A 27,272-nucleotide genomic window follows, 5' to 3' on the forward strand; every position below is an offset into this window, starting at 1 on the left:
CCTCTCAAGAACATAAGAAAACTAATGTAAGCATTTTAATAGTATGCCAGGTAAACATAAGTTGCTTTAAAGCTCACTTTCTACAAATTATTCTATTTCGTTTTCTGCACTTAGAATAACTGATGACAATAAATCTCTTACATTACTTAGTAGTATGGCATTACTGAGGTCTTAGGAGTGCATTAAAAGCACTTTAATTGGTGCAACAGATGCAATTCATAGAAGATGTATTTCAAAATGTTCACTTTTGCAAGATTATATTTGCATTTTAGTATTACATTGATCTAATACTTAATAATGAAATCCTCATTCCCTTCAAAAAGGTACTTAACCATCAAAATCAGCTGGAAACACACACACACACACACACACACACACACAACACACACACACATCCTGCATAAAATACAGAAGTTGATTTGGGCTGAGAATGAAGGAAAATGGCCTAATAATTGCTTTTAACAATGGACTGACCTACCTCTTGAAGCAGTGAGCTTCCTGTCATTGGAAGTATATTTAGCAGAGATTTGGTGAGTAGTTTTAAAAATGCTGTACAGGAGATTCAGTGGGAGGCTAGAATAAATGACCTTGTAGATGCTTCCCAACTCAGAATTCTTAAGAGTCTATATTTGGTGAAAATGTAGCTGTGGCAAACTGATTGAAAGATGACAGAGATGAATATTTACCAGTGTGAGTAATTGCTTCTTTATAACAGTATTTAAGAACTCTAATAAAACATTAATTTATTCAATGGACATTTATTAAGCGCCTATAAGTGGGCAAAGTTCTTTGCCTGACTACTGATAATTAGCACAGAAACATCTAAGATGTGCCGACTACTCTCAAAGAACTAAAATCTAACGGAAAACATATGACCTTGAATAACTATAGCAAGAGTTAGAATGTGATTAATAACAGATTCTTTCACAAAATCTTCTCCATTATTTTACCCCATGGTGCAGCTTGTAAAGTACTACTTACAGTAAGAGAGGCTTTAAGGGGGTAAATAGAGTAGAGATTCCTACATATGAAGGTTTCCAGGCTTCCATATAAATGTGGCTATGAGAAAAAAAAAAAAAGAAAGAAAGAGAGAGAGCACTAACAGCGATGCTGAACCCAAGTTTTGTTTGGCTCCACAGATGGTGCTCTACCCACCATACCAGCCTGTAAGTATTATTATCCTCAATTTACAGATGAAAAAACTGTAGGCCAATGAATTTACAAAATAATTTGCTGTTCATGTGGTCAGGATATGCCCTCATTTCTGACCTCATACTTGCTGCTCCAACCTTCTTACTCTCTACCTAATGCATTTCATATGTATCCAACTCTAGGTAGATCATACTTGGAAAAACCAGGCTGCTAGTCTCTGTGAAGGCAGGAAATCAATAAGAAGCCCATAGCAGGAGTTGTCTCATTTTTAAGGTTTCCTTATCTTCAGTTCTTCTAATTTTGGGTTGCCTCTCATTAACTACCCTGCTGCTCTAGTTTTGGGCTTGAGATAGGAGGGAGATAAAAATAAATAAGAAACTAATTAGGGTGGGAAATATAAAAAGTAATGCTTACCCCAATGAGTGGCAAACAGTACACTTCCACCTTTAATCTTTTGTCTTATCTACTAAAGACAAAGTAGGACCCATAGGTTAATGTTCCTGATGTCTCCAAGTGGACTTTGCTGGATTCTACTGTTATTTTTTGAGAGTAGAAGGAAAATTAAACTTCAAAACTTAATGAGCCATGGCTTCATTGGCATAGTCCCTGCCTCCACTGACACAGATTTCAAGCCCTCTACATCCTAGTATATGATCTTAGCAGATCCTAGTAGAGGAATTCCATTTAACCTGGTGATAAGCCTCTTCATATTTAGCTAGGCTTATGTTCTGACAGAAGACAAGAAGTCCATCACTAGTAATACTTAATGTGTTTCCAGCTTCATAATATCTTCCAGAATTCATGGTCAACTGGCATAGACTGAGAATCTAGGGTCATCCTTGTACCATTTTACCTTGTATCATTTTAAGGCATTCATCATTAGTGTAGGATAAAAAAAATTACAGAAACACTAAGATGGGATATGGGATGTACAAGGAGAGAAAGTAGACAAACAAGTACAATAGAGAAACATGATAGAATTACAGAGTATTAGAGTTTGCAAACATGTCAAAGGATAACTTGTCTAATCCACACTTGAGCAAGAACCCTTCGATGACAACACTCAAAGACAGTAATATCTAGTCTATATTTGAAAATCTCCATGATAGGCAATCTAGTACCTCCTGAAGCAGTTTATTCCATGTTTGAATAACTAATTGTTAGAACTTTCCTTGACATGAAGTCCAAATTTGCCTCTGCAGCTTTCACACATCGATTCTCATTTTGCTCTCTAGAAACAATACATGTTCTAATCTTTCTTCCATGTAATAACCCATCAAGCATTTTATATATATATATATATATATATATATATATATATATATATATATATATATATATATATATATATATATATATATATATATTTGCACTTAATAGTATTTTATTTTTTCTAATTCCATGTAAAGATAGTTTTCAACATTAAAAATATTTTTTGGTAGTTTGGTATGGCAGTGAACAAGTAAATTAATTTAGGTAGAATTGTCATTTTTATTAAATTAGCTTGGCCTACCCATGGGCAATTGATATTTTCCCAATTGTTTAGGTCTGACTTTATTTGTGTGAGAAGTGTTTTGTAATTGTGTTCACACAGTCCCTGGGTTTGACTTGGTAGGTAGACTCAAATCTTTTATATTGTCTACAGTTATTTTAAATGGAATTTCTCCTTCTATCACTTGATGCTGGGCTTTGATGGTAATATTTAGAAATGCTGATGATTTGTGTGGGTTTATTTTATATCCTGCAACTTTGTTAAAGGTGTTAATTGTTTCAAGTAGTTTTTATTTGTCCTCTAGGATTCTCTAAGTATACTATCATATCATCTGCAGAGAGTGATAGTTTTCTTTGTTCATTGCCTATTCTAATTTTTTAAATTTCTTTTTTCTTCTCTTATTGCTAAAGCTAACATTTCTAGTACAAATTTGAATAATGATGATGATAATGGACATCTTTGGTTCACTCCTGATCTTATTGGGAATGCTTCTAACTTATCTTCATTACATATAATGCTTGCTGATGTTTTAGATAGATATTGTTTATCATTTTTAACTATTTATTTCTCTGCTCTCTAATGCTTTTAATAGGAATAGGTGTTATATTTTGTCAAAGGCTTTTTTCTGAATTTATATCTAATCATATGATTTCTGTCAGTTTTGTCATTGATATGGTCAATTACACTGGCAGTTTTCCTAAGATTTGAACCAACCCTGCAATACTGTTATAAACCCCACTTGGTCATAGTATGTTATCCTCATGATAAAATGCTGTAATCTCTTTGCTAATGCTTTATTTACAATTTTTGTGTCAATATTCATTAAGAAAATTGGTCTATTATTTTCTTTCTCTGTTCTAGCTCTTCCTATTTTAGTTATTAGCAATATGTTTGTGTTATAAAATGAATTTGGTAGGACTTTTGCCTATTTTTTTCCAAATAGTTTATGTAGTATTGCAATAAATTGTTCTTCAAATATTTGGTAGAATTCACTTATAAATACATCTGGCACTGGAGATTTTTTTCTTAGGGAATTCATTGATGTCTTGCTCAATTTCTCTTCCTAAAATAAGATAGAGTGTTTTGTTTCCTCTTCTGATAATCTGGGCAATATATATTTTTTCAATACTCATCCATTTCAGTAAGAATGTCAGATTTATTGGCATACTGTTAGGCAAAATACCTCCTACTTTTTGCTTTACTTTCCTCTTCATTGGTAGTGAATTCACCCTTTTCATTTTTGATACTGGTAATTTGGTTTTCTCACCAAAAAATTATAATTTTTTTCCATAAAACCAGCTCTTAGCTTTATTAATTAAATAGTTTTCCTACTTTCAATTTAATCAATCTGTAATTTAATTTTCAGAATTTCTAATTTGGTATTTAATTGGGATTTTTAATTTGTTCTTTTTTTAGTTTTTATAGTTACATGCCCAATTATTTGATCTGCTCTTTCTCTATTTTATCCATGTAAGCATTTAGAGATATAAAATTTCCCCTATGAACTGCTTTGGCTGTATCCCATAAGTTTTGGTGTGTAGTCTCATTACTATTATTCTCTTTGATGAAATTATCGATTGTTTCTGTGATTTGTTGTTTGACTCACTCATTCTTCAGGATTAGATTATTTAATTTACCATTAGTTTTCAACCTATCTTTCTTTCTTTTTTTTTAATACAAATTTATTTATTTTTAGTTTTCAATATTCACTTCCACAACTTTTTGAGTTCCAAATTTCTCACCCCTCCCCCACCCAAGATGGCATGCATTCTGAATACCCTTCCCCTGGTCTGCCTTCTCTTCTATCTCTCCCCTCCTTCTCTTATCCTCTTCTTTTTCCTGTAGAGCAGGTTAGACTTCTGTACCCCATTTCCTGTATTTCTCATTTCCCAGTTGCATGTGAAAACTTTTTTTTAAAAACATGTGTTTTTAAAATTTTGAGTTCCAAATTTTCTCCCTTCCTCCCTCCCCACCCACCCTCATTGAAAAGGCAAGCAACTCAATATAGGTTGTACATGTGCTGTTACGCAAAACACTTCCTTAGTAGACATGTGAAAAACTAACTCTATTTCCCTTAATCCTCTCCTGCCCTCCCATTTATTCTATTCTTTCTTTTGACCCTGTCCCTCCTCAGAAGTATTTGCTTCTGATTACCCTCTTCCCCAATCTGCCCTCCTCTCTATCACCCCCCTGCTCTCTTGTCCCCTTTTCACCCTATTTTCCTGTAGGGTGAGACAGATTTCCATACCCAATTGAATGTGTATGTTATTCTCTCCTTAAGCCAAATCCTATGAGAATAAGATTCCCTCATTCCCTCTCACCTTCCCCTGTTTCCCCTCCACTGTGAGAGACTTTTCTTTTCTGTTTTGTGTTTGTGAGATAATTTACCCCATTCTACCTCTCCCTTTCTTCTCCGAGTATCATCCTCTTTCATCCCTTAATTTTATTCCCCTTATGACCCCTTAATCTTCAACTAACCCTGTGCCCTCTATCTATCTATCTATCTATACATACATACATACAATTTTTTTCCTTCAACTACCCTAATACTGACAAAGTTCTCATGAGTTACAAATATCATCTTTCCATGCAGGAATGTAAACAGTTCAATCTTAGTAAGTCTCTTATGATTTCTCTTTCCTGTTTACCTCTTCATGTTCCACTGGAGTCCTGTATTTGAAAGTCAAATTTTCTGTTTAGCTCTGGTCTTTTCATCAGGAATGCTTGAAAGTCCTCTATTTCACTGAATGACCATTTTTTCCCCTGAAGGATTATACTCAGTTTTGCTGGGTAGGTGATTCTTGGTTGTAATCCTATCTCCTTTGCCCTCCGGAATATTATATTCCATGCCCTGTGGTCCTTTAATGTAGAAGCTGCTAAATCTTGTGTTATCCTGATTGTGTTTCCACAGTACTTGAATTGTTTCCTTCTGGCAGCTTGTAATATTTTCTCCTTGACCTGGGAACTCTGGAATTTGGCTACAATATTCCTAGGAGTTTTCCTTTGGGGATCTCTTTCAGGAGGAGATCTGTGGATTCTTTCAATTTCTATTTTGCCCTCTGGTTCTATATTCCTTGATAATTTCTTGAAAGATGATGTCTAGGCTCTTTTTTTATCATGGCTTTCAGATAGTCCAATAATTTTTAAATTCTCTCTCCTGGATCTATTTTCCAGGTCAGTTGTTTTTCCAATGAGATATTTCACATTGTTTTCTAATTTTTCATTCTTTTGGATTTGTTTTACAGTGTCTTGATTTCTCATAAAGTCACTGTCTTCCAATTGCTCTATTCTAATTTTTAAGGAAGTATTTTCTTCAGTAATCTTTTGGACTTCCTTTTCCATTTGGCCAATTTTTCTTTTTAGGGCATTTTTCTCCTCATTGGCTTTTTGGACCTCTTTTGCCATTTGGGTTAGGCTGTTTTTTAAGGTGTTATTTTCTTCAGTATTTTTTGGGTCTCCTTTAGCAAGCTGTTGACTTGTTTTTCATGATTTTCTTGCATCACTCTCATTTCTCTTCCCAGTTTTTTCTACTTCCCTTACTTGCTTCTCAAAATCCCTTTTGAGGTCTTCCAAGGCCTGGGACTGATTCATATTTTTCTTGGAGGCTTTGGATGTAGGAGCTTTGACTTTGTTGTCTTCTTCTGGTTGTATATTTTGATCTTCTTTTTCACCAAAGTAGGATAATATAGTCTGACTCTTTTTGAGCTGCTTGCTCATGATCCCAGCCAATTACTTGAGTTTTAAACTCCTTGTTGAGGTAAGAGTCTGCTTCCAATGTGGAGAGTGTACTGTCTCAAGCTTCAGGGGTTTGTGTAGTTGTTTTCAGAGATACTCGTAGGGCCCTGTAAATTTTCAGTTCTTGCAAGGTGGTATGATAAGGGGCAAGGTGTTTACTCCTTTCCTGGCCTGTGACCACAAGTATTCCTTTCTGTCCCTTAACTGTGAGGAGGGGTTTCTCTCCACAGCCACTACAAGCTCCACCAAGCCAGCACTCCTCCTCATGCCAGCACTGCCGCCCAGAACTGTGACTCAGATCCACACACGGGCAAAGCAAGAGATTCCTGCCTCAGCACGGGCAAAGAGATCCCTGCAATCCCTCTCTGATCAGCCACTGGCTTCCCCCTCAGTCTGTGGGCTGACAGCTCGGGAAGCAGTTACGCCCCCCCCCCCCCCCGCAAGCTCTTGGGGAATGGAGCTGAGACCCCGCCTTCTTCTCTGAGTACCGACAGAAACAGTCTTTTCCCACTGACCTTCTTAATTGTTTTTGGCATTCGTGGATTGAGGAGTCTGGAAACCGCCACAGCTGCCCACGATTCAGTCCTCTGAGGCCTGCTCCAGGTTTGCTGCGGCCTGCGCACCCACGCTGTGCTGCGTTCCCAGACCGGCGCGATACACCTTTCTGATCAATCATGCAGGTTGTCTTGGGCTGGAAATTTGTTTCACTCTGTCTTTTTGTGGGTTCTGCTGCTTCAGAATTTGTTTAGAGCCATTTTTTATGAGCACCTGGAGGGGTTTGGGGGAGAGCTCAAGCACGTTGCTGCTTTCACTCCGCCATCTTGGCTCCTCAGCCTATCTTTCCATGGCCCTTTATTACACATAATTTTTATTGCATCATGATCTGAAAAGGATACATTTAATATTTCTTCCTTTCTGCATTTGCTTGTGAGATTTTTATGCCCCAATACATGGTCAATTTTTGTGTAGATGTCATGTACCACTGAGAAAAAGGCATTCTCCTTTGTACTTCCATTCAATTTTCTCCAGAGGTCTATCAGATCTAACTTTTCTAAAATTCCTTTCAGTTTTTTAACTTCTTTCTTGTTTATTTTGTGGCTAGATTTATCCAGTTTTGAGAGGGGTAGTTTTTAGAGGGGGAGGTTGAATTCCCCCACTAGTATAGTTTTGCTGTTTATTTCTTCCTGTAACTCATTTAACTTCTCTAAGAATGTGGGTGCTATACCACTTGGTGGATATACATTTAATATTGATATTACTTCATTGCGTATACCTTTTAGCAAGATGTAGTTTTACTTGTCTCTGTTAATTAGATCTATTTTTGCTTTCCAAGCTGGAGCTTCAGGTGCTTGGTTCTTGTCCACTGCTCTAGGGAGGCCTGGCCTATCTGCGCCTGTTGTTGCAGGGTTCTGGGGCTGGCAATTTGCCTTCTGTGCTGGGGCTGGAGGCCTCACAGCTGGTCTGCTGGCCACTAGTCTGCTGAGCCCTGACCAAGGGGCTTTGGTTGCTGAACTGTGCTGTGGCTAAGAGCCTCCCGCTGGCTTGCCTGGACACCATCTGTGCTGGGCTATGCTCCCCTTTTACCTAAATGAGACAGGCCTTTCCTGGAGTCCTTCTAAGCTATCTAAAGCTGGAAAATATTTTCACTCCATCTGTTTGAGGCTTCTGTTGCTCCAGAATCCATTCAGAGGCTTAATTTAATGTTATTTCTAAGGAAAATTGGAGAGAGCTCAGGCAACTTCCTGGCTTCTCTCTGCCATCTTGGCTTTGCCTGTCCCATCAAAGCATTTAAAAGCATTTTAAGTCCCATTAATTCTTCACTGCTCCTAGCTATATGATCCTAATTCATTCAACCATTCTTCATAAAGAATGAAGTTGAGGTCCTTTACCACCCTGGATACTTTGTATTGGATACTTTGTAGCCTATCAATGTTCTTCCAGGAATGTAGAAATCTCCTAATGGAAAAAAAAAATTGTCTCCAATTCCTCAGCCTTCACTCATTGCAATGTGATTTTAGGCCTACTGCTAACCTGAAAATATTCTTTCCAAGTTTAACAATAATCTCTTATCTGTTAATTCTGATGGTTTCTGTTCAGTCGTTATCATTCCTGACCTTTTTGCTGCTCTTAGTTAATCCTTCCAACTTTGATTTTAGCCACATCACTCCGTTGCCACTTACTATCTGACTATTCCTTCTCATTATCTTTTATTAGATTATCATTTGTCTCCCACCCTCTAAACTCTGTCCTGGGGCCCTTCTCCTGTCTCTCTATATATCCTTTTTCTTAGTCATTGCAACCATACTTGTTGTTTCAATTATTATATCAATGTAAGCCCATGTATCTAATTGTAGACATTCTCCTGAATCCTACTCACTGTGAATGCAATGTGAATGTCCCATTAGCATATTAATTCAACATTCCAACACAAAATTTATTATATTCTCCCTAAACACTTTCCTCTTCCCTACTTTTTTATTTCTGTTGAGGTCATAAATATTCTTCCACTTACCCAGGTTCATAACATTGGAGTCACTCTTGATTCTTAGCTTTCTCTCATTCTACATATCTACTCAGAGCCAAGTCTTATTGATTTTACCTCTAACATCTATCTTCTTCCTTCCACTCATCTATCTATCTATTCCTTGTTCCAGCACGCATTATTTCTTACCTGAATTGTTGTAATAAACTCCTGTCTTGTCTCCCCACCTCCGTTCTTTTTCTTCCTCCAATCTATTGTCCATATAGCCTCCAAAATAATGTTCTTGAGGCACAGGTTTGGTAGTGTCTTTTTGCTGCTCAAAAATTTTCAATAATTTCCTATTAGCCCTGAGATAAATAAAATTTCTTTAGTTTGGTATTTAAAACTCTCTACTATTTGGCCTCAGTCTCCTTCCCTTTCCAGAATAATTTCACATGAAATACAATCTTGCTCAAATTGAGAATCCTTTGTCACCATATATTCAAGTAAAGTCAAGTCAATAAGCATTTATTAAGTGCTTATCATTTGTCATTCACTGTACTAAGCATTGGAAATTCAAATAGAAGCAAAAAGAAAGATACTCCTTGCAATCAAGAAGGATATACCCCAATAGAGGAAGACTATTGTTAAAGTAAAGAGAGTCAGGAAGAAACCTAGCCAGGAACAGTGTGGAGAAACAGGTTCAGAGCTAAATGAACATAGCTTGCTTGGGCGCTTTGCTTAGATTCCAGGAGGAACTGACCAATTTGAGGAAGGGGCTGAAAAAGCAGAGTATTCTTCCTGTGTGAGAAAGATGATGTTCCTTCTGGTTCATGGTGGAGAAAAAAGTCTAGAGAGTCAGTAGAGGAGCCTAGATAGGAATGAAAAAATGACAGCATGAAATTTTCTGGGCAGTCATTATTATGTAAATATGGTTCAAATACCTCACTAGTATATTCTCTACCAGCAGATGAAGAAGAAAAAAAATGTAATAAATACTAGAACATTTAATTAGGACAGAATAGCAAAGAAAATATTTGGGTAGGAAAATAATTTGTAGCTGACACCTGAAGACAAAGAGGTATAATTCCTTAAAAAATCAATATGCTTAGTAGGGAAAGGAATATCACTCTCATCCCCTTTCTGAACCTCCAAGAAAAAGTGTGCTCAGACCGTAATATAGATTGTTCCTCACAATTTCCTTGTCTAAATCCCAGAGTTGACCTCGTAACTACTATACCACTTTGCAGCATAGTTAATGCTCTATTTTTTTTCTACTGTTGTCATTCCTTTCTGCCTCCAAATTTGTTGCATTTATATTGGCTGCCCCAGTATTCCACCCCTCTACTCTAGGCTTGAAATGTTTTACCTTCTCACTTCTATCTCTTAGCTACCCTAAGTTCTTTTAAGACTTAGCTTAAAAACTATCTTCTACAGGAGCTTTTCCTGTTTCCTCTCTTCCCACCCCTCCAGTTACTTGTGCTTTCCCCTCTGAGATTACCTTCCTTCTGCTCTGCACATCCCTTGTTTGTACCAAAATCTTTATAACTTGTCTTCACCATTAGAATGTGCACTCTTTGAGGTCAGGGACATTTTTGTCTGTCTTTTTATCACCAGGCTCAGAATAATGCCTAGCACATAAATAAGAATTTAATAAATGCCTATTGACCATCTGCAATTAGTTGTCATCTCTGGCAGTGGCTAGCTCTTTGAGTGTGGTGTGGGGTGGGGAAATGATAATAGTACTTTTAATGATCCTCCTGTAAGTCAACATGCCTTGGACTAATCAACATATTTTTTAAGTCTTCTGTTTTTCAGAAGCATAGTCACAGTTAGCTAGCATACAAACTAGCTCAATAATATGTCAAGACTTTTAATTCTAGCCCCTTATCTAGAGAGGTCTAAGTGGGTCACTATGCATAATTTCCTTTTTATCTCTTCTTTGTCCCAGAGTTCAGGCCATAAACCATTCACATAATCCATAATTCCTACTGAATCTTTGCTGAGGCAAGAGATAGACACATATCCTGCTTTTTATGTCCGCTTTCAACTCACATTAGGCTCCAAGCAATTGGGATCTGGATTATATAAATTGCCTTAAAGCTTGGATTAACCTCCAGACTACTGATAACACTAATGTTAAAGGGAAGAGGAAGATTGGAGAAAAGGCTACCTTTGCCTTGAATAATAGCAAAAAAATCCCTGTTCCTCTTACAAATTGTATTGCCTCACATTAAGGTCTAGCTAAGGTGGCATCTCAAAGGGGCATCAGAATTCCTGCTGTTATTCCTATGACTCCATGTAGGGTGTCCCTCATTCCTCAATTCAATGAATCATCAGCTTTTCACTCCTGCACTCAATCAATGACATTCATTAAAGATTTACTAGTTAGCAAAGTGGATAGAGTGCCAGGCTTGAAGGCAAGAAGACTCATCTTTCTAAGTTCAAATCTGGCCTCAGACATTTAAGAGATATATTTCTCTGGGCAAGTAATTTAACCCTGTCTGCCTCCGTTTCTTCATCTGTAAAATGAGCTGAGGAAGGAAATGGCAACCCACTCCAGTATCTTTGCCAAGAAAACCCTAAATAGGGTCACACAGAGTCATACTGGACTGAAAACAATTGAACAACATGTGTCAAACACTGAGTGTTAGGGATACATGAAAGGAAAAAACACAAAAACAGAGTTTACATATTAATAGGGGAGATCACATATAAATAGATAGGTACCTGAAAGATGTATACTGAGTAGAAGGGAAATAACCTTAAAGGAGGAGCTGCAAGCTTACTAGTGGACTGATAAAGTTAAACATTTTCCTGCAGTGGTTGCATTTGTACTACCTCTCTACCTTCACTGACCCTAAGCCAGTCTCTTAACTTCTGTATGTTTCATTTCCCACATTTGTAAAATAGGTATAATAATATCACTTACCTCTCAGTATTATTGTAAGGATAAAATTTGGTAATATTTGTAAGGTCTATAGAAACAGTATTTATTATTATGAGCTATTATTAAGGTCTATTTTAGATTTTGTCTTTGTTTTCCCAGGTTATGACAAAAGAAATATATAAATGCTTGTTGACTGATAGGTAATAAACTTTCTTCAATTGAATTGAATTTACTCAAATTAAACCACACATTTTTTATTCTCTCCTATGAAATTAGTCTATTAACTCTTATTGTCATTTTGTTAACATCAAACTTTAATTTAAAGTCTCTGAGGGCAGGGATGATGCATTAATCATTTTTTTTTTTACTCTAGCATCTAGCAAACTGCCTTCTATACAATAGGCACTTTCAGTAAATGTTTGCTGACTTGAAGTTGAATTGGATATTAAAATATAGGCTCTTATATTGTTTTTAAAACATATGCTTGATAATTAGGCTGTCCTACTTCTTCTAAATTAGTGTGCTCACATCCACCCCCTATAGACTGGGAAACAACACCAGAAAGGTTAAGTCATTGTTTTTAGATTGTTCCTACAAGTGAGATAAAATTATGATCATATCACCAGGGATCCTCATCTCCAAAGATGTTGTGGGTTTACTTGCCTAATAATGATGCTAATCCATGTTTTGTCTAAAGGTCTTTGGATCTTTTAAAACACTTAAGAAGCATTAATGACCATGAGAGTTAGCACTTAGCAGGAAGAATTGTCATTGGCACATAAGTGTCTTTTGAGGAGTGACAAGAACTAGGCTTGAGAAACTCTTTAGTAAATTTAAATACTTCTGTCAAATTTAAGAAAGTAAAAATATTTCTCTGTTTTCATTTGAAGATGTTGATAAAGAAATTGTCCACACCACCAATTCATCCCTTATATTTTTCAAAATAAATATAGTACACTCTCTTATCTCAACCTCCATCATCCCTATCACCTCTGCACTCCCAATCCGTCATGATCCCATATCCATCCAATTACCCTACCTCAAAACTCCCACATTCACTACCACCCAATACCACAGCTCCCCCTAGAAGCAGTTCCACCCCCATACCACTTAAATCTTGACATTATGACTGAATCTCACTAAATCCAATGCTCTACAAATATTACCATTTGCCACAACACTTGCTGATGGCATATGTCCTCCAAAATTCTGTCCTAGGCCCTCTTGTCATCTCCTTCTATGCCCTTATGCCTAGTTGTCTCAACTTCCATCGCTATACTGATGATTCTCAGATCTATTTATCCAAATCTAACCTCTCTCCTAATCTGACTCTCCTCTCCCATTATTGTGTATCTACAACTGGATGTCTCATAACAAAGTAAGTAGACAACTTAAACTCAGTATATCTAAAAGAGAACTCATTATCTTTGTTCCTGTGTCTTACCCTCTTCTTAATTTTTCTATTATTTTCAAGGCAACTACTATATTGCTGTTCACCCAGGGTTACCACCTCAGGGTCATCATATAATCCTTGCTTTCTCTAATATCCAATGTATTTACTAAATCTTGCATTCACTTTACACCTTAGTTTCCTCATTCATAATATGAAGAGGTTCACTTCTCAGGTTCCTTCTAGGTTTTATATATACATATATTTTTTTTTCAGAAAAATATAAATTGACTTCCAATCTCATTAATTGACTGAAACTGTAATCTCAAAGATAACTAATGATTTCATAACTGCTAACTTCAATAACTTTTAATTAGTTCTTATGCTCTTTGTTTTCTCTGCTGATTCTGAAACTCTCTCTACTTCTTTCTTATATAATTTCTCCCTTCTAGGTTTTTGAGAAATTGATTTCTTCTCCTCCTCCTTCCACCATTCTGATTAAACAATTCCAGTCTCCTATGCTTGATTATGCATGTCCCACCCTAAATATGGGTGATCCCCAAGTCTCTGTTTGGGGTCTTTTTTCTGTATTTTATTCCTATTTTAGAGATCTAATATATACTACTCTGGTAGAGTTCAATTACCTCTATTTATGTGTCTTCCAACCATTCACTTAAAAGTATTTATTAAGTTACTATTATGCACCAGATATTAAGCTAGTAGCCAGACATATAAAGCTTTCCATAAGCTTATGTTATACTGAAAAAGGAAGAAACAAAATGAAGAGTGTGGTCTTAAAAAAAACATTTTTTCATGATTTAAATAAAAGGATTGCAAATTGTGATGTTAGGTTAAGTAGGAAATATTTTGAAATCAGTAATCTCTACTTATGTGACTTAAAGATGGTCCAAATTATAAAAAAAAAAAGCAAAGTAATCAAAACAGTTGAGAAACAGGTTTGAAGAAACAGAGAAAAAAGTTGATGGAAAAGGTAACAAGCATTAGGTAAACTTTTATTATCATGCAAGGTGGGCAATGGAAGACCATGAGCTATCATTTTCCATGCCCATTGAAAGGAAAAAAAGAGGAAACTAGCTTAAATGTCAGTGGGAGAGATTTATATTAGGCATTAGGCAATGAAATAACAGGAAAAATAAAAGAAAATTGTGTCATCTTTTCTGAAGACTTCTAAAGAATGGTATAGATAGCTATCTAACTAGGAAGATTGAAGCCCAGTCCTCCAGAGGAGCATAGGAACTAAATGTCCATTTAATGGCCGTTCCAAATTCAGCCTCCTGTGATACTTAAATGCATAGTTAACACTGACCAGAAAAAGCCTCTGTGGGCAATTTGATTATAAATAACGTCACTGAATTTTAGAGTTGGAAGAAATCATAGAGGTTATGGAGTCCTAGTCTTTCATGCAGACAACCACATTTCATCAAATTCAGAACCAGATTTCTTATTTGTGGCTACTGCATGTTTCTCCTGTGCCTGATGTCACAACAAAATGATGATTTTGTTTCTTTCTCATTTCCTTAGGCAACTCATTCTTATCTTTCAGTATTTATTTTTGGCTTTGCCTGGGATTCCCAGCTTCTAGTAGCACTGGCCTCAAGTAATTGCTTCTTGCTTGTTTAAAATCCATTTCTAATTATTGTTGTATATAATCTCACCCTGTCAGCCCTTTCACCTTGTCTTTTGTAGAAGCCACACTGAATTTGGTTCATAGCCATGAACTCTCAAAGCTGTATGTGAAATGTAGCATCAGGCAATGCCGCGCTTGTTAAGTCTTTTTTGTGGTGATTGTTAAGGGACCCTGAAAATGTCAATTGATGGAGCTCTTTTAATGTAAGCATTGTAATCTTCAGAAGAATCATCATAGCATGAGTACCAATACTATCACTGGGTGAATTTTCATTTGACTATCTTGTCAGGAAGGTGAAAATAATTAGTGAAATGCCCATGTGGTGACCACTGACAGTTGATCAGTTTCAGAAGCCTCAGAGGTGAAAGAACATTTCAAATTAAAGACAATCAATCAGCTTTGAAATCAATTTGCTAGCTAGTGGTTGAAATGGTTGTGATGCATGTTTTGTTCTACTTCAACCAATCACTACCACATACCTAAAACTGACTGTAAGTCTGAATTCGCAACGTATTGCACATGACAGTGTTACGGAGTGAGTAGCCCATCAACACTTTAATGAAATTGACCATTTTGCCCATACTTTCCCAGGAAATAATGGTAATTTTGGTACAGAATCCTCTCTGTCCTATATTTTCTTTCTTTCTTTTTTCTCCATTTGATTTCTATTTCTGTGGCAGTCCAGAAAGTTTATATAGTTTACTGGGTCTAGACTTTTGTGATGACAGGGTGTATATTCTGACTCTAGACAATTCCTTTCTCTTGCCCAACACCTCTTTTCTGGGATCTTTTCTGTTTAGGACCTTCAAACCAAAATTTCTATTTTACTAGAGAATCATGGAAAACCCCTCTGCTCTATAATTAACCCCATTGAGGCAGCTAGGTGGCATGGTAGGTAGAATGTTGGATTTGGAGTCAGGAGGTACCAAATTCAAAATGTGCCTCAAACACATCTTAGTTATGTGGCCCTGGGCAAGTTACTCGATCTCTCTCAGTCTTGGTTTATCTATAAAATGAAAGGAATGGATTAAAAAAACCCCAAAAACATTGAGGTCACTTCCAGCTATAAAACTCAGATTTCTTGCCTTTCTCTGCATCCTAGAATTACTCTGATGGACTTGGTATTGACCAACCATGAGTCCCACCCATTGAGTCTAGAAGGAAAAATGGAAGGTTAATGTTACTATGTATATTCCCAGTGAAGATATGTATAATGTATGGACTTGTATTAACATACTGTGGGGAAACATTTCCTTCCATTCTTTCTCTGTGAAGGGAGTGGAAGGCCAATTAGAATCCTTCCTCAGAGTGTGCCAGCACACCTGGCCAGCATATGTTGCACACTTACAGTGTCAAATCCACTGTATAGTGTGTCATAGGACCATCACAGGAATTATAAATAGATTACAATAGCAATAATAGCTAGTATTTATTTTGTGCTTTAATGTTTGCAAAGTTCACATATTACATCATTTTGTCTTCATAACAACCCTGGGAGTTAGGTGCTATTATTATCGCTATTTTACAGATGAAGAAACTGAGGTAGATAGTGATTAAATGACTTGACAAAATCACAATCAGATAATTCATGCCTGAGGCTAGATTTCTACTTAATTCATATGGATTCCAGAGCCAGCCAGCAATCAGGCAGCTTAATTAGGTGGCGACAATGTGTCACATGATTGACTTCTAAATGGAAACTTTCTATCTTCAAAACTTCCAATCACTGGACTCTCTCCTCGTGTTGTGCCCAGAAGATGATCACACCCAAGGTTCTAGCCATATACCTGGTTGCATCCTTTCCTTGCCATTGACCCTTCTACTGTTGTAGTACCAACTACATCCCAGTTTGAAGAAGAGGGGATGTGTGCTGCCATACTTTTGTAATTCTAGGTTCCTCCACTAGTTTGGGAGATGGGCACTACCCTCCTCTCTTTTCTCTTTTTCCTTTGTTTCTTTTTTCTGACACCTTGTATTTTCTCCTAATTTTAGTTATCTTAATTGCAACATTGCATTCCTTTAAATCAAGAGTTCTTAACTTGAGTTCCACCAAAGGATTTTTTAATAAATTTCAAGAAGTCTCAGAACTTGTACAGAAAAACAAAAACAAACAGCTACATCTTCATTTATTTTTCACTGACCACTAACTGAAATTTAGCACTTCCTTCAATTATTTAACAAATATTATTCTGATAAGGGGCTCATAGACTTTATTAGAATGATTGTCAAAGTGTCCGTGATGCAAAAAAAAAAAAAATTAGAACCCAAGGTGTAAATCCTCCAAACACTAGAATCTTGCTTTTAGCACTAATTTCCTGGTAAAATTCTTCTGCAGGCCCTCTTTACGTTCCCAAATCATCATATTGAACTGGAACAATTTCCAAAACAAATTTGAATTCCTACTAATTATATCGATTAGTATTACTAATTTCTATCTTTGTTATGTTTAGCATATCTGAAGAGAATAATCTATAGATTGAGAATGCAAAAAATTATTTTAAGCTTCTGTTTTTTATGAAATCTTTATTTTCATATTTTGATAGATCTGTTGACATTGATAGAAGACTTCTGTCAGTGCAGATACAGATCAAATCTTCTCATCCTATGCAATTCTTTTCTATATTGTTCCAACACAGATACACTTGATAGACTAAAGGACTTCTTATTACTCTTTTACTCAGAGAAACACCATTTTCTCATGCTAATTCACACTACTTAATTCTATTTCACAAATATCTATTAAATTTAAGACACTGACTTTACTAGGCCTGAAGACAAAAAAAAAGCAATCTCAAACTTCAAAAATCTTACAATGTATTACAGGTTACAACATGTGTGCTTTTAAGTAAGTACAAGGTAATTTGAGGAAGAAGAAAATTGTAACATCTCATTTTTAGTCATTTTTTTTCACTGATGCCTTTTAAGCTATTTCTTTTGCACATGATCTTTAGCAACATACTGCAAATTAGTGCCATGGAAAGAGTGTAGGAGCTTAAGGATACAGGTTCAAATACTTACTCTACCAATTATGTGACATTTGGGAAAGTGTTTTTAATTTTACAGTTTCCTCAACTGTAAAATAAGGTTTGGACTAGATGACCTCCTGTCTATGAATCTATGAATCTGTCAGCTATTCGTTTTTCCATTTCCTGTTGGGTTATGTGTAATTTTTATTCTTCTGATGTCATGGTCTTCCTTGATTATAAGTCATAAAGTATTCTAAAAGTCAATGTTGCAAATGTTTGGGGGTCAAGACTAGTTATTAAGGAGATAAAACTATCCTTTTTTTTGATAACATGATGTCTTGCTTAGAAAATCTTAGATAATCAGAAAACAAACTAATTAGGGCATTTAATAGCTTCATCAAAGCTGAAAATATAAACCTTGAAAACAACAGCATTTCTATAAAATAATAATAAAACCTAAGAGGCAACAATAGAAAGGGAGATCCCATTAAAAATAACTACACATTACATAAAATATTTAGGGATTCATTCTGCCAAATTACTTGTACAGATTCAATTGTAAAGTGTTCCATAAAGAAATTAAACAGCTGGAAGAATATTCAGTGTGTATGGCTGAGCTGTGTCAATGTAATAAAAATGAAACTACTATAGTTCTAATGCCATACTAATCAAACTATCTAATGCCATACTAAATAATTTTAACAATCTAATGTTATAGTAATCAAACTATCAAAAGGACATCTACTATATTACTAGGTAAAATACTAGGAAAAAAGTCAGAGAAACAAAAATCTAAAGTATCAAAGAGAATATTGAAAAAAGATAGTGATAAAGTTGGAATAATACTTCCTTATCTCAAACTGTAATATAAAGCAGTAGTCATCAAAACAATTTGGAACTATTTAAAAATAGAGAAGTAGATCTATACAACAGAATAGATAAGGTAGAACAAAAAGCAGTTGAACTCAATGATCAAGTATTTGATGAACTCCAAAACATAAATCACACAGAAAACAACTCACTATTTAATTTTTTTAAAAAATCCAGCAAGGAAAACTGAAAAGCAGTCTGGCAGAAATTAGCCTTAGATCAACATTTTATACTATATTCCACAGTAAATTCTACATGGATACTTGACCTCAGTATTAAAGATCATATAATACAATAATTAGAGGAGAAGTAGATCACATACCTCTCCCAGCTCTAGATAGGAGATGTGCTTTCAGTCAAACAAGAGATAGATAAAAGTATAAAAAAAAAGATAGAATGCATAATTTTGATTACAAAAATTGAAAAGCTTCTGCCCAATCTAAATTTTCTTTTCTAGACAAAGAAGGGAAGTCATTGGAAAGGGGAAAATATTATCAGATTTTTTTGATAGAGGTTTGATAACCAACATATATAGACATATATATCTTGGAAGACAGCCTAAACCAGTTGAGGGTAACTGACAGGCCTCAAACTCATTGGTGAGTTATGGGGAACGTCTACCCCAAGCATATGAAGACTTCCCCCAGCAGAATGGGTGGATGAGAGCAATTTGTTCCAATGACTAGGAAGGCAGTGGAAGAAAACACTATGGAACACTTAGAGTTTGGTCAGACATCAAAGATGTCAAGGTCATTCACTTCATTCTGAGCCATTGTCAGTCTTCTCGACATTTGCCTTGCCACTGGACTTTCATGATTCTGGAAGAGAGTAAATCTGACAACTTTGTGCAGCTCTGCCTTACTAAAATCCAATTTGTGTGCAAGCCAAGACATCATCCGTCATCCACTATTTTACTATTTTTCTATTTAAATATATTATTATTTTACTATCTTAATATTTTAGCTACTTTGAAGTCCTCTGACAATGGGCAAGTGCTGAAGCAGCAGGTGTGGATACATTGGGACCTGTAGTCAAAATCCTGAACGCAGGTCTTCTTCTCACTGGATTGAAATAGCAGTGGGATTTAGCAGCCTCCTGGGTGTCTAAGGAGCCTTTTTAAATGACAGTATTACTCATCTCCTAGCATAAGGAAAGTGCTAGAAAAGGTGCCCTAAAAATTGTCTACTTCACCCAACGGTGGCCCACTTTCTGCAGGATGTGGGGATCCCACTCTGCAGTTGAAACACAAAGACAATGTACAATTTCTTATTTTTTGCAAACATGATTCTACTCACCATTGGTACATGAAATGTGCTTGTGCTCATGGACAACAGAAAATTCAGCAGAACTGAGAAACATCAGTTCGTCTTACAAGAGAACTCAGCAGATACTGCATCCAAATGGCAGTCCTGAGTGAAACGGGGCTGGTGAATGAAGTCCAGCTTATGATGTTCGAGCTGGTACATATTTTTCTGGAGTTGCTGCTGTGATTATGAGCACAATGAAGTTGGTGTAGGTTTCAAGATCAGATCTAATCTAGTCAGCAAGCTTGTATGCCTCCCAAAAGGAATGAATGACAGGTTCATGACAATGTGACTGCCACCTGCAGGAAAAGCTCCATGTCACCATCATCAGTGAGTATGTTCCTACCATGACAAACACTGATGATTTCAAAGAAAAATTTGATGAAGACCTGGACATCATCATTATTGATGTGCCAAAAGAGGACAAGTTGTAATTGTGGATAACTTTAACTCTAGAGTAGGCACAGACTATCAGACATGCCACGGAGTCCTTGGGAGGAATGGAGTTGGAAACAACAACAGCAGTGTTCACTTTCTACGGAAACCTTGTGTGTCTCATGACCTGCTCATCACCAACACTGTCTTCTGCTTATCTAATTGCAACAAAACATCATGGATGCACCTTCATAGCAAGCACTGGCATTTTAAAGAGAAGAGATACGAAAGAGATTAGAGTGATTAAGGCAATGTGTGGTAGAGAGTTCTGGATGGATCAAAGACTTGTCCTCTCCAAGCTAAATATTTGCATTCAACAAAAGTATTGGTCCCAAGGCAAAACAACTACCAGTAGACCTAGAGTCAACAGATTAGAGTGTTTCAAGGGGAATTAATTCTAGAGTGTGAACATTTAATTGCTGGCCTAGAGAGAAAGCTGAGTCAGCACAAAGTTAGCAACAGTGGAGCAGAAAAGAAGTGGGCAGCTTTCATAGATTTGGTGCACAGCACTGCATTTGCTCATCTGGGCCAGAACGGGTGCAAACATCAGTATTGGTTTGACCAAAAATTATGGGGAAATTCAAAAGCTGCCAAATGAGAAAGAAGAACTCCAAAAGTCCATGAGCTTGTTTATCTGTAAGAAAGTGGTGTTTAACTTCATCAAAAGTAAAGTGAAGCTTAGAGAGAGGAAAGCCCAGGAAGAAGGCCAATGAGATTTAATTCAGACAGCAACAATCCAAAGCACTTCTATGATGCCCTAAAAATTATTTATGGGCATCTCAACTACTACTGAGGGAGCCACACTGATCAGTGATAATCACATGAGCTTGGTGAAACGGTAGGAACACTTACATAGTATTCTAAACAGACTGTCATCAACCATTGCTGAAGCTATTGAGCATATAGCTTATGTTGTTGTCAGTTACTCCCTACCAAATTTCCAACTGAAGAAGAGATACTGAATATCACGAAGCTCTTCTTGAGGGGCAAAGCACCTGACACTGATTCCATACCAGCAGAGATCTACAAGGCAAGGATCCACTGCTCAAACAGAAGTTGACTGAAGTCTTCCAGATTATATGCAAGAAGAAATTATCCCCCAGGACATCAAAGATGCCTCTATTGTTCATCCCTAGAGTTGATTTTGATCCTCTGTGCTTGAAGAGGATCAAAATGGCACCACTATGTCAAGGTCAGGTATAATGTGTCTGACTGTGGCTGATCAACCAGATATGAACTCAGAAAGCTCTACCACAGGTACAAATGATCCACATAAACATTTGGAGTGCAGATGCCTCTAAATTTTCACATTTCATTTTTCTTTTGAGCTACTACAATTCTGCTTTGCTCATAAAGCACAGTGCCTTCTTTGATATGGGCACACCATGCTGGACAGTCTTGTGTCAGTGTGTCCTATGTCTCACAATTGATTCCAAAGTTCTTCAGAAAGATCATGAGAATGTCCTTGTTTTGCTTCTTTTTACCTATGTGTGAGTGCTTGTTTTGTGTGAGTTCTTCTTAAAATAGATTTTTAGGGAAACATAAATTTGACATTTGAAAAACATGGCCATCAGAGTTTTGCTCTATAGTATAGTTTGAATGCTTGGTAGTTAAGCTTGAGAAAAGACCTCAGTGTCAGGTACTTAATCTTGCCAGGTGATCTTCAGAATCTTCCCAAGATAATTCAAATGGAAACAATTCAGTTTCCTCACATGACACTGGTATACTGTCTAGGTTTCACAGGCATAGAACAATGAGGTCAGCACAATGGCTCTGTAAACCTTTAGTTTGGTAGGCAGTCTAATACCTCTTCTCTCCCATACTTTCTTCTGGTGTTTCACAAATGTTGAGCTAATTCTGACAATGCTAGAATCTACTTAATCATCTATATGTATATCCCTAGAAAGTATACTGCCAAGGTAAGTAAACATATTCACAGCATTCAAAATTTCTCCATTTGCTGTAAATGACGAATCTATGTATACATGATGTAGTGCTGGCTGGTGGAGAACCTGTGTTTTCTTGGTGTTAATTGTCAGGCAAAAATTAGCAAAAGCAGCAGAGAATTGACTCCCCCTTTTTTGTATCTCAGCTTTAGGGGCTCCATGAGTGCACAAAAGGTCATGCACAAACTCTCTCTTCACTTTACTCTTGGTCTGTAGACTTTTCAAATTAAATAATTTACTATTAGTGCAGTAGCACATCTTGATGCTATTTTCATCCTTGTTGAAGGCATCTGACAATATTGCTGAATATATCATGCTAAGAAGTATGGGAGAAAGCATATAGCTCTGCTTCACTTTATTGGTGACTGGGAAAGTGTGAGAACATTTTCCATTATCCAGAACCCATGTAAGCATGCTGTTATGGAACTAGCATAAAATACTAATGAACTTCTCTGGGCAACCAAATTTTGTCAGGGTCTTTTACAAGCCCTCATAACTGACAGAATCAAAGGCCTTGGTTAGCATGATGATTGTTGTATACAGAACTCTGTTCTGCTCTTGGCATTTCTCTTGGAGTTGTCAGGCAGCAAGCATCATATTGTCCATTCCTCGGCCCTTTCTGAAGCCACCTTGGCTCTTAGATAGATGACTATTTTCCAGGTGAAGCATCAGCTTTATTAAAGAGGACTCTGGCAAGAATCTTACTGGCAATGACTAAGAGGGAGATCTCTCTGTGATTGTCATAGAACAACCTATTTTCATTTCCTTTATAGAGATGCATAATGGAGGCATCACAGAACCCCTGGGAGATAACCTCCTCTTGCTATATATGTAAGTTTTTGAATGAATAGTGGACCCTCTATCTTGTAAATCTCTGATGGAAAGGAATCAGAACCAGGTTCTTGCTACATGAGAGGAGCCAAATGGCATTCAAAACCTCTTCTTCAGTTGGAAGTTCAGCTAGATAGAGATTGACTTCAACTTCAGGTATAGAGACAATGGCTTCAACAATGGTTGATGATGCTGTGTTGAGAACACTATGGTAATCTTCAGACCATTTCTCCAGGATCATGTCCTTATTGCTCATCAATGTGGCTCAATCAGTGCTGAGTAGCTGAGAAGCACAATAGGTCTTTGGCCCATAAATAGCCAGTATGGTAGTTGTCTTCCCTTGGGGCCATCACTTTTGTTGAAGGAGAATGTTTAACTTATAAAAAGATAAGTCCATGATAGGTCAAGCACTCTCTGCCACACATTACCTTCATCATTCTCACATCTTGGCTTTTTCTTCTCGTTACAATGACGTAGTCTACTAAATGCCAATGTTTACTGTGAGGGTGCATCCACAAAGTTTTATTGTGTTTAGCTAAATAGAAGACAGTGTTGGTGATGAGAAAGTCATGAGACACACAAGACTTCATTAGTAAGTTACCACTGCTGTTGCCTGTTTCCACCTCCATTCCTTCCAAGGACTGCCTGCCATCTCTGATAGTCTGTGCCTACTCTAGTTAAAGTCACCCAGAATCACAAGCTTGTGGCACATTGATGATGAGGGTCTCCCACTCTTCAATTTCTTTTTCTTTGACACCATCAGTTTGTCATGGTAGCAACATATCACTGTTGATGATGAGTGAGCTTTTCCTGCAAGTAGCAGTCACATTGTCATGAGCCTGTTATTCACTCCTTTTGGGAGGCATACAAGCTTGCTAACTAGGATTGTTTCTGATTTTAAAACCTACACCAATTTCATGGCACTTCCCGTCACTCTGGCCACTCCAGAAAAATGTGTGTCCAGTTCTGACTCCAGTAAGCTGGCCTTCATTTGCCAGCCTTGTTTCATTCAAGGCTGTTATTTGGTTGCCATATCTGCTGAATTCTCTTACAACAAGACCTGTCTGTATTTTATGTTGTCCATAAGTGTGTGCACATTCCATGCCTGGTGAGTAGAATCATCTTTACAAAAGTTTTTGTATTTATGTGTGTGGGTTGTGTGTGTGTGTGTGTGTGTGTGTGTGTGTGTGTATGTATGTTTGAACAAAGGGTAGGATCCCATGCCAGGATTAGGTTAGGTGAAGTAGACAATTTTTACAGCATCTTTTCTAGTCCCTTCCTCATGCCAGGAGGTCAACAGTGTAGTTTAAAAAAGCTATTCAGATATCCAGGGTGCTGCTGAATTCCACTGATGCTTCAGCATAGTGAGAAGATAACCCTATGGCCTGTGCAGCCCGTGTGCAGTTTTTTTGACTATGACTACCAGTGAATCCACCCCTGCTGCTTCATTGCTTGCTTGTCACTACAGAACTTTGAGGCAGGCAAAAGTGGTAAAATGGCATTTTTTTTTTGGTGAGGCAATCAGGGTTAAGTGACTTGCCCAGGGTCACACAACTAATAAGTTTTATGTGTCTGAGGCCAGATTTGAACTCAGGTCCTTCTGACCCCAGGGTCAGTGCTCTATCCACTGTGCCACCTAGCTTCCCTGGGTGATGTCTTTTGAATCACACATAAATTGGATTTAAGTGAGGCAGAGTTGCATGAAGTCATCGGCCTCACTCTTTCTTCCAGAGTCATCAAAGTCAAGGGGCAAGACAAGAGTAAAGATAACTGGCAATGGCTCAGAATCCAGTGGATGACCTTGGAATCTTCTGTGCCTAGACAATCTCTAAGTGTGCTGCAGTACCTCATTTAGCCACCTTCATAGCTGTTGGAACAGAGTGTTCTCATCCACCCATTCCACTGAGGGAAGTCTTTATTTGCTTGAGCTAGACAACACCCCCTCACATGCACATACTCAGTGATGGGTTTGAGGCCTGTTGGGTACCCTCAATCTGGTTTAACCCATCTGCTGAAAAAGTTTACTGTAATTGCTGCATGTGCTCCCTCTTCTTGGAGTCACAGGTGGGAGTTGGGTGGCAGGTGCACACCAAATGCAGAAAGCAGTCCTGTAAAGGGCTCGGTAGCCCTTACACCAGAGGAACTAATCTTTTCTGAACACTTGTTACCCTCCCTCCCCCATCTCTATAAAGGGAAAGGAAAGAGGCTGTCTTGTGGCAATCACAGAGAGATCTCTCTCAGCCATTACTGGTAAGATTCTTGCCAGAGTACTCCTTAGTCAGTTGAGCCTTCACCTGCAAAATAGTCATTTGCCCTAGAGCCAGTGTGACTTCAGAAAGGTCTGGGGAATGGTTGACATGGTGTTTGCTACCTAACAACTCCAGGAGAAATGCCAGGAGCAAAAGAGAAATCTGTAGACAAAGTTCATCAACCTAATCGAAGCATTTGTTTCTGTCAGTTGTGAGGGCTTATGAAAAGATCATGGCAAAATTTGGATGCCCAGATAAATTTATTAGTATTGTATTTCAGTTTCATGATGACATGCTTACACAGGTTCTCAATGAGGGAAGATGTTCTCATTCTTTCCGAGTCACCAGTGGAGTGAAGTAGGGTTGTATGCTTTCTTCCATGCTTTTTAGTGTGATGTTTTCCATGCTGTTGTCAGAAGCCTTCAATGGAGACAAAAATAGCATCAAGGTCAGCTACTGTACTGATGCTAAACTATTTAACTTGAAAACGCTACAAACACTATGTGTGTCTGTGTGTGTTTATGTAAGCATCATAATTATCTAAGGGACTGATATGTAACACAGAGGCAATTAATAGACATTTATATACACATATGTATTCATGTGTGTATATATATATATATACACACATTAATAGACATTTATATACACATATGTATTCATGTGTGTATATATATATATATACACACATACACACACACACACACACACACACATTTATATATGACCAAAAGCAATTCAAATACATGAATATACATTGGTAACATAAAAACAAAATATATCAACAAAATATTTTTAAACAGACTAGCTATTAATAAATGCTAGACATAACTCCCAATGGCTACTATATGGAGATGAAAATGGACACATAACATCTCCCAAAGTAGTCAACTACAAGACAAATTCACGACTTCACAAGCTTTCCTTCACTCCTGAATTCCTGCCAGGTGTCCTATTTTTGCAAAACTATAATAATAGGTTATGCATCGATATTTGAGAGTCACAAATCAAATAAGCATAGCCATTCAGCCGCCACTGGAACCTCAGTTCAGACTAATGGCCTTGATCTAAGAGCAATTCAAACTTCTCTGATTTAATAAAATGGGATCAGCCTTAGTTTTCACATATTAAACTTGTCTTTAAAAAAAGTGATTTTGGGGTTCCAGGAATTCACTTGACATGATTCAGCCCTTGATATACAGGTAGTGTAGAAGTCTGACATTCTGGAATACAAGGTATCCTCTCCCTCCCTCCCTCCCTCTTTCTCTCTCTCTCTCTCTCTCTCTCTCTCTCTCTCTTCTCTCTGTATGTGTGTGTGGGGTGTGTGTGTGTATGTGTGTGTGTGTGTGTGTGTGTGTGTTGTGATATAATTACTTCTCTATATATGTTTCTTTATCTTTGTTAGATGTTCCCAAAATTTTGTTCTTTTTATAAAGGTGGAGGACAAGGAGTGTGGAATTATCAGTTTCTTTTGTTGTTTTACTTAGCTCAGGGGTTGGGAACCTGTGGCCTCAAGGCCACATGTGGCCCTCTAGGTCCTCAAGTATGGCTCTTTGACTGAATCCAAACTTCACAGAACAAATCCCCTTAATAAAAGGATTTGTTCTATAATACTTGGACTCAAAAAGTCACACCCTCATGTGGCCTCAAGGCCACTGGTTCCCCACCTCTAGCTTAGATTATCTGACCTGTTGTTTTTCACTTTCTTTTTTTATTCATTGTTAAAAAGCATGCCTGGCTGGATAGAGGAATGGGCGAAGATATATTCAGAAATGAACATTATATAAAATTATGTACACACACATACACACACACACGTGATATTACAATAAGATATTTTAGCTGACCCTCAACTCTGTACTGTCAATTCCAGAAGATTGGAATGCTGTTTTTGTTTGTCTTT

The sequence above is a fragment of the Phascolarctos cinereus genome, unplaced genomic scaffold (genome assembly GCF_003287225.1).
Source record: "Phascolarctos cinereus isolate Bilbo 61053 unplaced genomic scaffold, phaCin_HiC Scaffold_726;HRSCAF=1367, whole genome shotgun sequence".
In the NCBI taxonomy this organism is placed as follows: domain Eukaryota; kingdom Metazoa; phylum Chordata; class Mammalia; order Diprotodontia; family Phascolarctidae; genus Phascolarctos; species Phascolarctos cinereus.